This window comes from Oppia nitens, unplaced genomic scaffold (assembly GCF_028296485.1).
Source record: "Oppia nitens isolate AA-2021 unplaced genomic scaffold, nextdenovo-longstitch-racon4-pilon3 scaffold4_pilon_pilon_pilon, whole genome shotgun sequence".
In the NCBI taxonomy this organism is placed as follows: Eukaryota; Metazoa; Arthropoda; class Arachnida; order Sarcoptiformes; family Oppiidae; genus Oppia; species Oppia nitens.
In genome coordinates, this window is record NW_026533232.1 from 7524648 (window position 1) to 7537952 (window position 13305).

Genomic DNA, 13305 nt, shown 5'->3' on the forward strand with positions numbered 1-13305 from the left:
TAATTAAATAATACAATGTAATTACACTTTTTTAATTTTACTTTTTGTTATAAAAAAGTAAATGTAAGTCAAAAATAGTAATCTAATCACACATCGCGTTAATGTCAATAACTTTAAGTATAATAATAAAATAAAAATTTGCTTTTTGTTATTAAAAGTGAATAAGTGTTTCTCTCTCTCTCTCTCTCTCTCTCTCTCTCTCTCTCTCTCTCTCTCTCTCTCTCTTAATAATAATAATAATAATAATATAAAGTAGTTTAATATCTATATTTATATACATTGCAAAAACCGCATAAATAAAAGATATGTAATTAGATGTAATTTTTAATACCACTTTATAGTTGACCCATAATATAATCACCTTTTTTGGTAATCATAATAGTCAACACGTTTTATGGATTATATTAACTAATAAAGAATATATGCGACTATTTTGTATTATATTTAGTAATTCAATGTAAATATGGTTTGCAAAATAAAAATATTATTAATTCAATTTGTCTCATATTTATACTATTTTAATACTGTATTAGTAATAAATATAATAATACTGTAGATTTTCTATATGTAAATATAATACATAAATTATAGAAACATTTATAGTTAAATGTCATTTATAGTTATTATCATCATTAATTAAAAATTATAATTTTAATGTGAATATAAACATAATTTCAATAAGTTTTAATATATTTATTTAAATAAAAAACAATATTAATTATAAAAATGTCACAAAAGTAATTTTCATCTCAAATTATTACTAAATATATAAAAATTTATCTACAATTTAAATGTCAATATTTTCCTAAATTATATATATATATGTACTGTATAAGTACTATAAATAAAACGGACAGAAAGTGCTATAATTTATTTCAAAAATATTAGCGACAAGTCTACTGAATACTAAAGATAAAAATAATGATAAAAATTCTCAAATATTTTTAGTGAATTTTTTATTATTTTATATTTATTATGAATATTAAATTTAAGATGTGTTGTTATTATCTCTTATTAAATGCTAAATTTTATATTAAAAAGGTTTAACAAAATTAAATTTAAAAACTTTGTTTATATAAATCCATTTATAATACAAAAATATAAAAACAATGATTTCATTGAATTTTAATGCAAATATGCATTTTTAAAATAAAAAATATATATATATATATATATAATCATTGGTACGAATGTCGGGCGACGACCTCACACATCAAATACATTTATATATATATACTGTATATATAAATGTAAGTATATTTATTACAGAAAAAATATATTTATTTATATTATATAGACATAGAAAGTGAAAAATATTATAAATATATACATATAAATGTATTTTATAAGAGAGGTCATCAAAATTCAATGTCAACATTACATAATATATTAGAGACCATTATTTCACAATCCTGTGTCAAACAAATTCAGAGATACCTGTGCTCTCTCAGTCAAAAACCAAATAAGTTATGCTGTGATTTTGAAATTGAAATATATATAATAATCTTTATGTAATGTTTTTTTAAATAAAAAATTGGATTCAGGCATTTGAAATTGAAATAAATTAGTCTATAAAAATATATCCAAAATGTTATACATTTTTATTAGTTCTTTAAAATTGAATGATTTTTTTGAAGACAAGAAATTCATATAATTTCTAAATAGCATTGAAATGAAACCAAATTTAAATAGTTTTATTGTATTCTTATAGAAACATAACAATAATATTATTACTAAATGATGTAATCAATAAAATATACAATGTTTATGATGTTTGCAATTTGTTTGTATTGTTAAACATATTGATGAGTCCATCAAAAAACAAGGAACACATTAAATTTAGTAATAAAAATAATAATATAAATACTAACTAAAAACTAAATGAGTTTTTTGTAAATTACAATGAAATATATTACAAATAATAGTTTACATAATGTATATTTATATTATATATTCATTTGTTTTGTGGCTTTTTTATCATTAGATTTAAGAAAACTTTATTTTCTCTTGAGATTTAAGTAAATATATATTGTTATCAAATGCTAGTTATAATATGTAGAAATTTAAAACTTTCTCATATATACAGTAATATAAAAGATATATATATATATATATATATATATATATATATATACTGTATATGAGAGAGAGAGAGAGAGAGAGAGAGAGAGAGAGAGAGCGTTGTTTTATTTTTCTCTTTGATATTTGTTGCTTCACTTATAACTCCTTATATAAGTGTTTTTTAAAACCGGTTTTATTAGCTGAAGATCTTGCAGCCGATGACTGGCTAACTGAGTGCACCAAACAGGTTGGCATCAACTATGGTATGATTTGGTTGAACTCGTCAATCAATTTGTATACTATTTATAAAACTTTTTTTTTGCAAAATGTGTCCGAAAATTGTCTTATTCTTTATATACATACACTGTCTATATTATTAATGACTAAATCTCATGAAAAACTTAAAAATAAAATTATAAAATATATTTATATTAGAATAACATTAACAAAACGAGTGTCAATTTAATTATATTTTTCATCTTTGTTTCATATTTTACATTTACAATACTCTTATTAATAATTTTTTTTAATTAATAAATTATATTTTCTTGTGATGTCATATTAAACATGTATTTTAATTATTGTTTTCTATTAGAAAATCAATTATTTTTATTTGGTATATAATATATTCAATTTTAAATAATCTTTTATATTTTATTTTTAAAAAACAAGGATGTATTGTTTAATGTTATACACAAATATTTATATGCAAATTTTTCTGTATATTCATACAATAAAATTATAGTAAAGTTTATAAGCATTAAATATTGTAATATATTTATATTTTTATCTTTCATCACTGAAAATTTATTTATATTTTTATATATCAGAGGTTTTACTTGTATTACTATTATACTAACAAATGTTGAGATTATTTTTTTTCTGACAAAAAACATTTTGATGTAAAAAATACATTTTTGATATTTCCTATTATAAATAGTATAAAACTTTACATATAATTTAGTATATCTTTTTGGTTAATATAAATGTACATTAATTTGATATAAAGTATAAATTTTACACATAAAAACATCAACAGATAAATGAGATCCTTTTCTCATCACTTGCTTAAACACATAACTTTTAAGTAAAAATAATACTATAAAAATTTCACACATTGTTGATGTCTCTCTCTCTCTCTCTCTCTCTCTCTCTCTCTCTCTCTCTCTCTCTCTATTATATATATATATATATTGCAATTTAATGCAACACTTTTATATGTACAGTATTTTTAAAGATCTAATGATTTTCGCTGAGATCTCAATATTTATATTCAACGGGAAGTTTGTGTGAAATTCAACAATGTATTTATGAGACTTAATGAATAAAGAGAGTGATACTTAAAAATCATTGCTCTCTCTCTCTCTCTCTCTCTCTTTAAAAGACAACAAAATAGTAAACTTTTGGTTAAGATTTAAACGATGTCTTAATGTATTAGCCGATAGTTTTTCAGATGAGTTAAAATTCAAGTCCTCTCATGTGTGCCATTCGTTTGTCTCAACGATTTTGTATAAATATATCTCAAAACAAACGTATTTATCATTAGTTTTAGTATTTTTACCAAAAAAAACAATTTTTGTGACTACAATTATACTGATTTAACCTCTAATATTTTATTATTTAAATTTTAATCTTATACAATATTTTAAAATGTTTGAATACAAAAAATTAAAAAATATTTTGTTTAGCAATATAAAAATAATATGTGGAGATTTGTCTTTAAAAAATTAATGTCATTATCATTGAATATAATTATTTTTTCTCTTTGAATGTTACGTTTAAATTTAAATATTAAAAATGTACAGCACCTAAATGTTTATCAATTGCCTGATATTTTAAATGATGCTTCAAATAGTAATAATAATAATTGCATAATAATTAGTTTATTTAAAATTAGAAATTTTACATTATTATAGCGGATATATTAAAATTAAAATATATCTTATGTAAATTTTTATTTTCATTACAGTTATTCACTATCTCTTTATATTTAAAAAATAAATAATAATTGAATATTCACATCATGGCTATTAATGACAATATTATAGCATAAAACTATTATAAACGTATGTTTAGTTATCATTTATATTTACAAAATAATATATTCAATGTTAATTTACAAATGGATTTTCACTACTAAGAAAAAACACATTAAAATTATAGTAAAATAATAGAGAGAATAACTATAATATAGTATATAATAATAATAAAAATTATAGTATATATAAAAAGAGTCTATCATTAAACCTTCAAAACACAGTTGTGTTTTGCGGGCACAACAACAACATTGTGGTCAAAATGATTAGATTTTTCTATGAATTAGATTATTAAACATAAAATATTGCTATGTTTTGGTCAAATTTCAATAGAAAATTCAGTTTTTACTTTGCAGTGGATATCAATCATAAGGAAATGAGAGCTAATCATATGAAACATAATCGCAACAAAAAATAATAATTTTGTACAATATTTTTAGTCACCGATAGAGAGAGAGTTCATAAAAAACATTTTATCAGTTATAGCACGTGAAATAACGCTTAATTTATACACATAATATTTTATGTAATTTTTTCATCGGTTAATAAAATATTAATATTATATTTATATGATTTTAAAAGCTAACAAACGGTTTAAAATAGACAAAGACTAAGTTCAGTAATAAAGTGTAGGTTTAATGTTAAAGATCAGAGTTTCAGGATTTGTATTGCGATTTGAAAATCATTAACAAAAGTTTGTTTCCTGTAAAATAATACATTAAATAAAAACAACAACAAAAATGCAAAACAAAATTACTATTTTCTTATTTTTGACGGCAAATCAATTAAATTCATGACTTGACTTTAACTCTCAACAAATAGTTTGTAAATCTTAAATATTTTTATAATTATTGTACTGTAAAATAAATTTTATCAACAAATCATATGTTAACCGTTAAGTATACAAAACCATATATTTTAGTGAATGTAAATAGAATTAGAATTTTAGTTTAGTTTAGAAAATATATTTAAATCAAAATAAACTTATATTCACTACAATAACTTTAACATCATTTTATAAATGTATTAATTTAAATTACAATTACATTAAAAGACATCTTTTGGCAATATTTAAGTCGTTTAACTAACAATAACATTAATATAAAGTATATACTGTATATATATATAATAATAATAATATATTAATATATATAATTTAATAGTTTTTATCATTTATAAACTAAAATAAGTAGTAATAATAATAATAGTTGTTTTTGTTGTTATTAAACTTTGTTGTGTTATTGGCTGTCAATCTAAATTAACAATTTACTTTTACTTTAATTATATATTTATTGTTATTGTGTAAAAATCAATTGTTTGCAAACAAACAAAAATACAATTAACTTAATAGATATTAAACAAGAATATAAACAATTTTACAAATGACAAGTAAAATAAATTTGTTATAATTTATATTATATTGAAAATTACTAAGAAATTGTATGAAAAACTATTACTTTATAAAAACAAGTAAAACACGGAATCACTCTTTTGTAAAAATTTATGTATATTTATAATAAAAACCAATTTATAATTATATTGCTTTGAATATAAATTATATATATTGTATAAAATATGTGTATGCAATCAATCAAAATTAGTTTAACAAAATTACTAAATAATTTCAATATCTTGTTATATTCATATTACAATTTTAAACATTAAAAATATTGTAAATATTTTTTATTTCCCAAAAATGTCAATACTTTTTTTTAGTTACTTTGATGTCTATTAAGGAATACTATATAAATACTGGTTTAAAATACTGTATACACTAATAATTATATAAATCTTTCAACATTATTAATAATTAATGTAAAATTGAATTTACTTAAATAGATATTTATTTATTTTAAATAAGTTAATATCAGATCTATTTGTCTAAAGTAATATTTGTCAAAAATTTGTTATTTTAAGCTAACATTTAGTTATCAAATGATGTCAAACGGACTTTTTATTTTTAGTTTTTGATGATAAACGTTAACGAAAAAACAGATAAAGCACTGTATTTAATAAATACAGTTTATAATAAGCATATGAATAGAAAAATTAACATTAACATTGACATTATATACTGAATATTAATTAATAATTAATAATAAATTCATACAACAGTTGTTTTTGTATTAAAATGTTTGAAAAACAAACAATTTTATATGAATTTTAAATTTTTAACAATGTTTTCGTGTAAATCGATATTAAGACAAGAGAATAGGTGTGTATAATGAAAAGTATAAGTAATTAATAGTTAGTTGTTATATAAAAATAGAGAGAGAGAGAGAGAGAGAGAGAGAGAGAGAGAGAGAGAGAGAGAGAAAGGTCATTTTATATTAATTCCTAACGTGACTATACAATGTGTTATTACAATAATATATGTGTGAAGCAAATTGGCAGCAATTGAGGCCAACATTTGCCGACCATTACAATGGTTTAGCCGTTAAAAAAGTACTATTCATTGCTGTCTTTTATGATGAATCTTCACAAAGCAAGCAATGAATTCTTTAACAACAAATAGACATTCAATGGGTGTTATGAGTACTGGCAGTGATAGCCTTCATAATGTCGGCTCTTAATTATAATCATAAAAAATATTTTATATGAATCTCCAGGAATTCAAGTACTTTATTGAAAATTTCATATCCAATGGTATGTAATGCCTATGGCTTATAGCTATAGTATGAATAGCCTTCCCTATGGCTCACGTCTGAGATCATCACTTCTCTATTGGCGACTGAAGTCATGACTCTATTATTAATATTATTATTATATTCTTAAGAAATTAGTTTTTCCTTCAATGAAGTCAACAATAATTTAATTTTATAATAACAATAAAGAAATAATGTGTTTGTGTATGTGTTTATAACTCTATAGCTGCATATAATAATAATAAGTAATATATATTATCGTTATATCGTTGCCAATAGTTTGCAGTGTTTTAAAAAAAAATAATTACTTTCTCTTATTTTAGAAAACATTTTTTATGAAAGTTTTTTTTTCGCAATTTTCAATCAACATTATGTCATTAATGACAAGTTTTTGCTAACATCACACACAACTGTATGATGTTTGTTATATTATTATTATTTCAAACATTGTTAAACTATACTAAAAGTTTAAACTATTTTTTTTATTAAAAAAAAAAGGAAATCTCATTCGCCGATGAAATACAAATAACAAATAAGTTTAAACAACAGAAAACTACACTTTTACTAAAAACAATGTATTTATCGCAATGTGTTATTATTGTATATAGATTTATAGGAAATTCAGGGCAATAACCGAATTTTTTCTGGAGCTCAACAAAAAAAAATAACAAAAAATTCAAATATCCAGTAGATTTGTATGTATGGAAAACATAATTACCTGAAAAACCTACTCATAATATATAAATTTCAGTTTATCTGATAAAAAGCCTTAAAATAACAAAATAAAAGAATATCTTTCTCTCAATGACTGCTTCGATATAATCAATGAAATAAAAATATTTTTTCAAATATTTTATACATTAATAATATTCATTCATATTTTTTTTAAAAATACTAAATTGTACTGTATTTTAGAAAATCATATAATGTATTATAGAAAAGATTAGAATAAAATAGACAAAATAAAAGACCAATTGATGATTTTTATTTGAATAAATACATGGTATATAAATTTAAATGTCTAAATATCTCTCTATTTAGTAAAAACAAGTTTATACTGTAAAATAAAGCACATTAATAATGTTGTGAATGTATACCTTTAGGCATCAATTGAATATATCTTAAAATATTGAGAAATTTTTTTTTGTATAAATGGAGGCTAACAATTTTGTAACTATTGGTTTATATTTTGGTTAAATTTTGTTATTTTGTTACTATTGTTATTGTATTTGTCATTTTTTATATAACTAAATAATAGCCATATTTTTATTGATTTAAAAAATTGATTGATTTAAAAAATAAAGCTTGAAATACAAGATATGTTTATATAATGTGAGGAAATCAGTCATAAATAATATATAAATTTCGTAAATCATCTCCAAATGTATTTTGTAATATAATTTCAATAATATATTATATTACAAAATTTGAAATTGATTTAAAACATATAAACAAATTGTTTTTCTTTGTTTTTAAATGGCAAGCCATCAATAATATTTAGTTAATTTAATAAAACATTGTACTGAATATTAAAGATGATATAAATTTATAATAAAAAATAATATTTACAATAAATAAACTTATATTATATAAATATTTAATTATTTAGTACTGTATACTTGTATTTATAGTTTTATATATTATTAGCTAAAATAAAGCACAGCATAAACAGGATAAGACAAATGTAAACTATAATATGTCTAAAAATATCGTAAATATATTATTATATTTAATGATTGTTTACAATAAATTTCAAGTCAATTGATTTGTTTGTTGTAAAAGTTAGAAATTACTGTACTCTGAAAGTTGTCATTAAATTTCTAATAGTTTTTCATCAAATAACTCATGTAATTAAAAATAAAAGTCAAATTTTATGCAAAGGGAATAACTTTATGTCAATGCAATAACACTTATGTAATAACAATAGCGTAATAATAATAATATAACACAACTCTCTTGACTTTTAAAATACTTTAGTTTTTTTATTTTCAATAAATATTTGTATATCTCTTGGCTCCGATGAAAATGTATTAAATTTGTTAAATTTCAAAGTTGACTAACAATATTAAAAGTTAACTAAAATAATCTATGTTTGCAAATATAATAGTATAAAATAGTGTTTATTAGTAATAAAAAAATTTCAAATCTTACCTTTAACTGTATGTATGGCATACAATCAAATTATTTGTAATCGTAATCATTATATGATGTCTACAATACAAGCAATAAAATGATGTATAAGTTGCGACTTAAATTGTTGCTAAACTTTGTTATCGCCAATTAAAATATGTATCTGTAAAATACAATACAATATATATATATAATTTAAGTCATAAACAATTATATTTTAAGCAATAAAACACATAAGTAAAACACTATTTTATGTGTGGATATCTGTTATAAAATAGGATATGAAATAAATTATGGTACAAATTTATATGAATAGTAAGATTAAAATATATTATATTACAGTAATAAATGTATAACTAAACGCAAATACTTTTTTAAAATGTCTTATTTAGTAAATAAGTTTCAATTATAATGACAACACTTTTCAAAAAATAATATACAATTATATTATACTGTATGAGTCGATATCACACACACATACACACAACATATCAAATATATGGTGACAATAAAGCATTGGTTAAACACCAGTTGATAATAGACCCGATTCTTGAAATAATGCAATGTTCATGTGTAGGGAAATGATAGCACACTGGGATGTATGCCTGTGCTTATCAATGAACTGCCACAACACTAGTGTTGTCTGAGTGAGAGAGAGAGAGAGAGAGAGAGAGAGAGCTCAACAAACACTGTAAGTCTAGTATTGAAGCAATCATTTAGTGGCGTTGAGGGCAATGCTTGGCTTATGTATAGCAGCTATTAATGAGAGGATTGGGAGGAATGAGAAGACTGAACACCCGATTTGATTATTAGAGTCGAAGCAAGTTTTCGATGGCAAACATCACGTCTTCGTTACTCAAAAAACAAGTCCTTCTGTCGCCATAAACACTATATATATATATAAATATATATATCTGTATATTTCAACCATTAATATATATGGTTTTTGATTTATCATTAAATTTTTATTTAAAATAAAACCTTATATTAAATTTTTTGGATAAAACCAAAAAACGAGTCATTCGTGTAAGCGATATATTAGAGGAATTTCTACTAATGATAACTGTCTTAAAAATATATGTTATTTTATTTTTTAATGTCGATTAAAGAGCACAAGTAATTCACAAATTCACATAAAATTTTTAATAACTTTTCATTATTTCAAACATTTACAGTATGTTACTATTGTATATAATTGATGTTGAATAAGCAAAAGTAAATTGTAAATCATATGTATAACATTTTTTTCAGTAAACTTAAATTTGCTTATTAAATGTCTCATTATTTTAAATATACAATAAAATGTATAGTAATAGTGTTGAACAGGACAGTGTAAATTATATTTATAGCTATAAAATTATACAGTAGTTTTAAAAAAGTTTAATCACTATTAAATATACACTTGAAATGGACTTAAAAAATACACCAATTGCTTACCATATGTATTGTTACAGTATATTACATGTACTGTACATTATATCCGTTTAATAACTATTTTAAGCTCAAATAATTTATTACATTTTATAAAAGTTTTTACGATATATTACACGTGTAGTACAGAGTCTAATGAATGAACTGAAATGACAATAACAATAACAATCAATAAATTTAACAATTACTTAATTTTCAATAAAAATCTAACATTTAATGATAAATGTTTGTATTATTGGTTTTCCTTATACTGATGATTGCATTTTCTGATTGAATTATAATTAGTTTCCTTGAGTTTCAGTTGTTTTAATAGTTGCTGTGGTTGTTGATTGCCATCAAATTAAATACAATTATTTATATATTTATATACTATATATATATATTAGTAAAGACGTGACATAATATACCACTTCTTTCCTTTTATTCTTTTATATTCAAAACACTTTTTGAATAAATGTGTGTTTTATTATGCATTTCAAGGTTTTGTTTGTGGGCTCTTAAATCATCACTTAAATCAAGATTTTAAATTTGAATTTATAAAATATCTTATATTTTACATTTTGTTTGCAACAAAATATTATGAATAATCAGGTGTTTGCTGTCTTTTGATTGACATTTATAAAGATATGCATAACTTTTTAATTCATATAACTTAGAATTGACCCCATGTTTTGTTTACTGTTAGAAACATAATAGTATGACTTATTTTACAATATCATTAAACTTCGATTGATTGATCAAAATATAATATTTTTTTAAGTTCAGAAATAAAAGCAAATTAATGTGCAAAGTTTGATCAATGATTAATATATATATACATTTGATATACTTATGTAATGGTAAATAATACAATGTATCATATTATAGTATACTGTAGATAAGTATATGTAATATACATTGAATATGTTGTAAATCAAAAAATCTGGTTTGAATTTTCTCACAATTGGTTTGTTATCAAGTGATGCAAAACATAACAAGATTTGTGAGAAATATTTACACCATCTCTCATGATATCAGTTAAGTTAATATAATTGAATTAAATTTCCAAATATAATATAAACCAAAATAAACCAATTAAATGACATTCATCATTGATGATCATTAATCAAATACTTAATCAAATAGTCACACATTTAACTTTTATAGACTCAATAATTTAATTTTGTAATCTTTAAAATTAAATTAAATATTTTTTAAACTCTTGAAAACAATTGACAACTTTTTTTATTTAGAAACATAAATGACTAATAGATTTTGCAATTATTATATAATTTATATGAAAATTATAATAATTGTGTCGTTTATATGACAGTAAAGCACTATATAAGGAAAGTTAGTTGTGAACGACCCCCACGTTGATAACCAACCGGTAAACACCCGGTTAAGCACTTTACGCAATGATCTGTAAATACTGTATATTATCTCAAATGGATTTTTAGAATTTTTATTGCATTCATTTTAATTATGTCTTTAATTAAACGTTTTATAAATTAACTGATTATTACTATAAATTATAATATATCATAATTTAATTGTCTGTTAGTTTAACAAATCAAATGCATGTCCGGACATTCATAGGAATAGGGAGTCAGTAGAAAAAAAGAGAAAGAGAGAGAGAGAGAGAGAGAGGGAGAGAGAGAGAGGGAGAGAGGGCATCGGCATTAGACAATCACTAGTCAATATCGATATATAAGTATAACAATTGTTGACATTTTTAAATAGCAATTCATGAATTTAATGAAAAATGACATTCAAAAAATACAATAATCAATTCAAAGATTGACCGACAATTTAATTGTGTATATATTATACTATTTTTTATTTATATATCACTGTATTTATTATGCTTTATATAAAAGTTGATTATCAAAAACTGATTTTAATTTTCCTCCGGAAATTTTTTTAAAATACAAATATATATATATATACTGTACTATATTATATATAAATCAAATCATTGACTGGAAAAAAGCCTATTAATAAAACCACTAATAATGAACCGACAAAACAAATGGTAATTTAGTTGACTGTGATATCCTAGTATTGAGTTTGCATACAATTTTCTCATTATTTATTATTTTTTTTGCTGATAAATGCTACAAAAAAAATCAAAACAATCAATTTATCGTTTATGGTATGAGTCTAACAAAAAATAAATTATTCATTAAATATAAATAAAAATGTAACAAAAAAATGGTTTATTTTTTCTAAAACATTTTTTTACAAAATCAAGCATAAAATTAAATTTTCAAAATAAATTAAATAAATAAATTAGTTAAATTATATATTTGCTATTATATATGAATAAAAATGTTATTAATATATATATATAAAAGTATATCAAATAATTTAATAATAATGTAAACTTTAATATGGTTTTAATGTGTATAAAATTACTGTTTCTGTATTATAACATGTATTATTATTAATAATATGAATTTCATATAACAACTTATGTTTTTGAATATATGGTAGGATAAGAAAAAGGATTACAATTAATGAGTTAGTATTAAATATATTATACTAAATATATATATATATATATATATATACAGTATTTTACATTTATACAATTATTTAGAATTTTTTAATATATAATTTATTTTCTATATTTAAATTATTTTATACATTATTATAATCACATCTATTTATATGCTGGACATTATTGTCTCTGTTCTTGAAATCACATAATTAAAACATTTCATTAATGTCTATTCATTTTTATTTTTAAACATAAAATCTATTTTATTGTTTTACAATATTATTGAATATTAGAGAAAAGGATTTTTGAGAACAATATAAAAAATAACAAAAAAACTTATATTATTTTTATATAATGTATATTATACCGTACAGTAATAGTGTATATAATCTTGTTAAGAAAAATATAAATGATCACAAAATAATACTATATATTAAACATAAATTTTAATAATAATAAAATATTGTGATACATCTCTACACGATTTTTAATTAATTTTCTCTGCTTTTTTAGCATTTAC

The 13305-nt window shown here is 21.0% G+C and overlaps 1 protein-coding gene across 2 annotated transcripts in view; it reads right to left on the bottom strand.

Moving 5' to 3' along the window:
• The window catches only part of LOC128960659 (uncharacterized), a 35518-nt gene that overhangs the window by 15147 nt on the left and 7066 nt on the right, over positions 1-13305 (bottom strand). The window contains exons 1-2 of one of the 2 annotated variants that reach the window (XM_054306799.1): positions 9243-9713; positions 8894-9035 (exon numbers count right to left, since the gene is read on the bottom strand). The gene's annotated coding sequence lies outside the window, so the exon portion shown is untranslated. Of the gene's footprint in view, positions 1-8893; positions 9036-9242; positions 9714-13305 lie in introns of those variants that run through there. The other variant, XM_054306798.1, reaches the window with a different exon arrangement.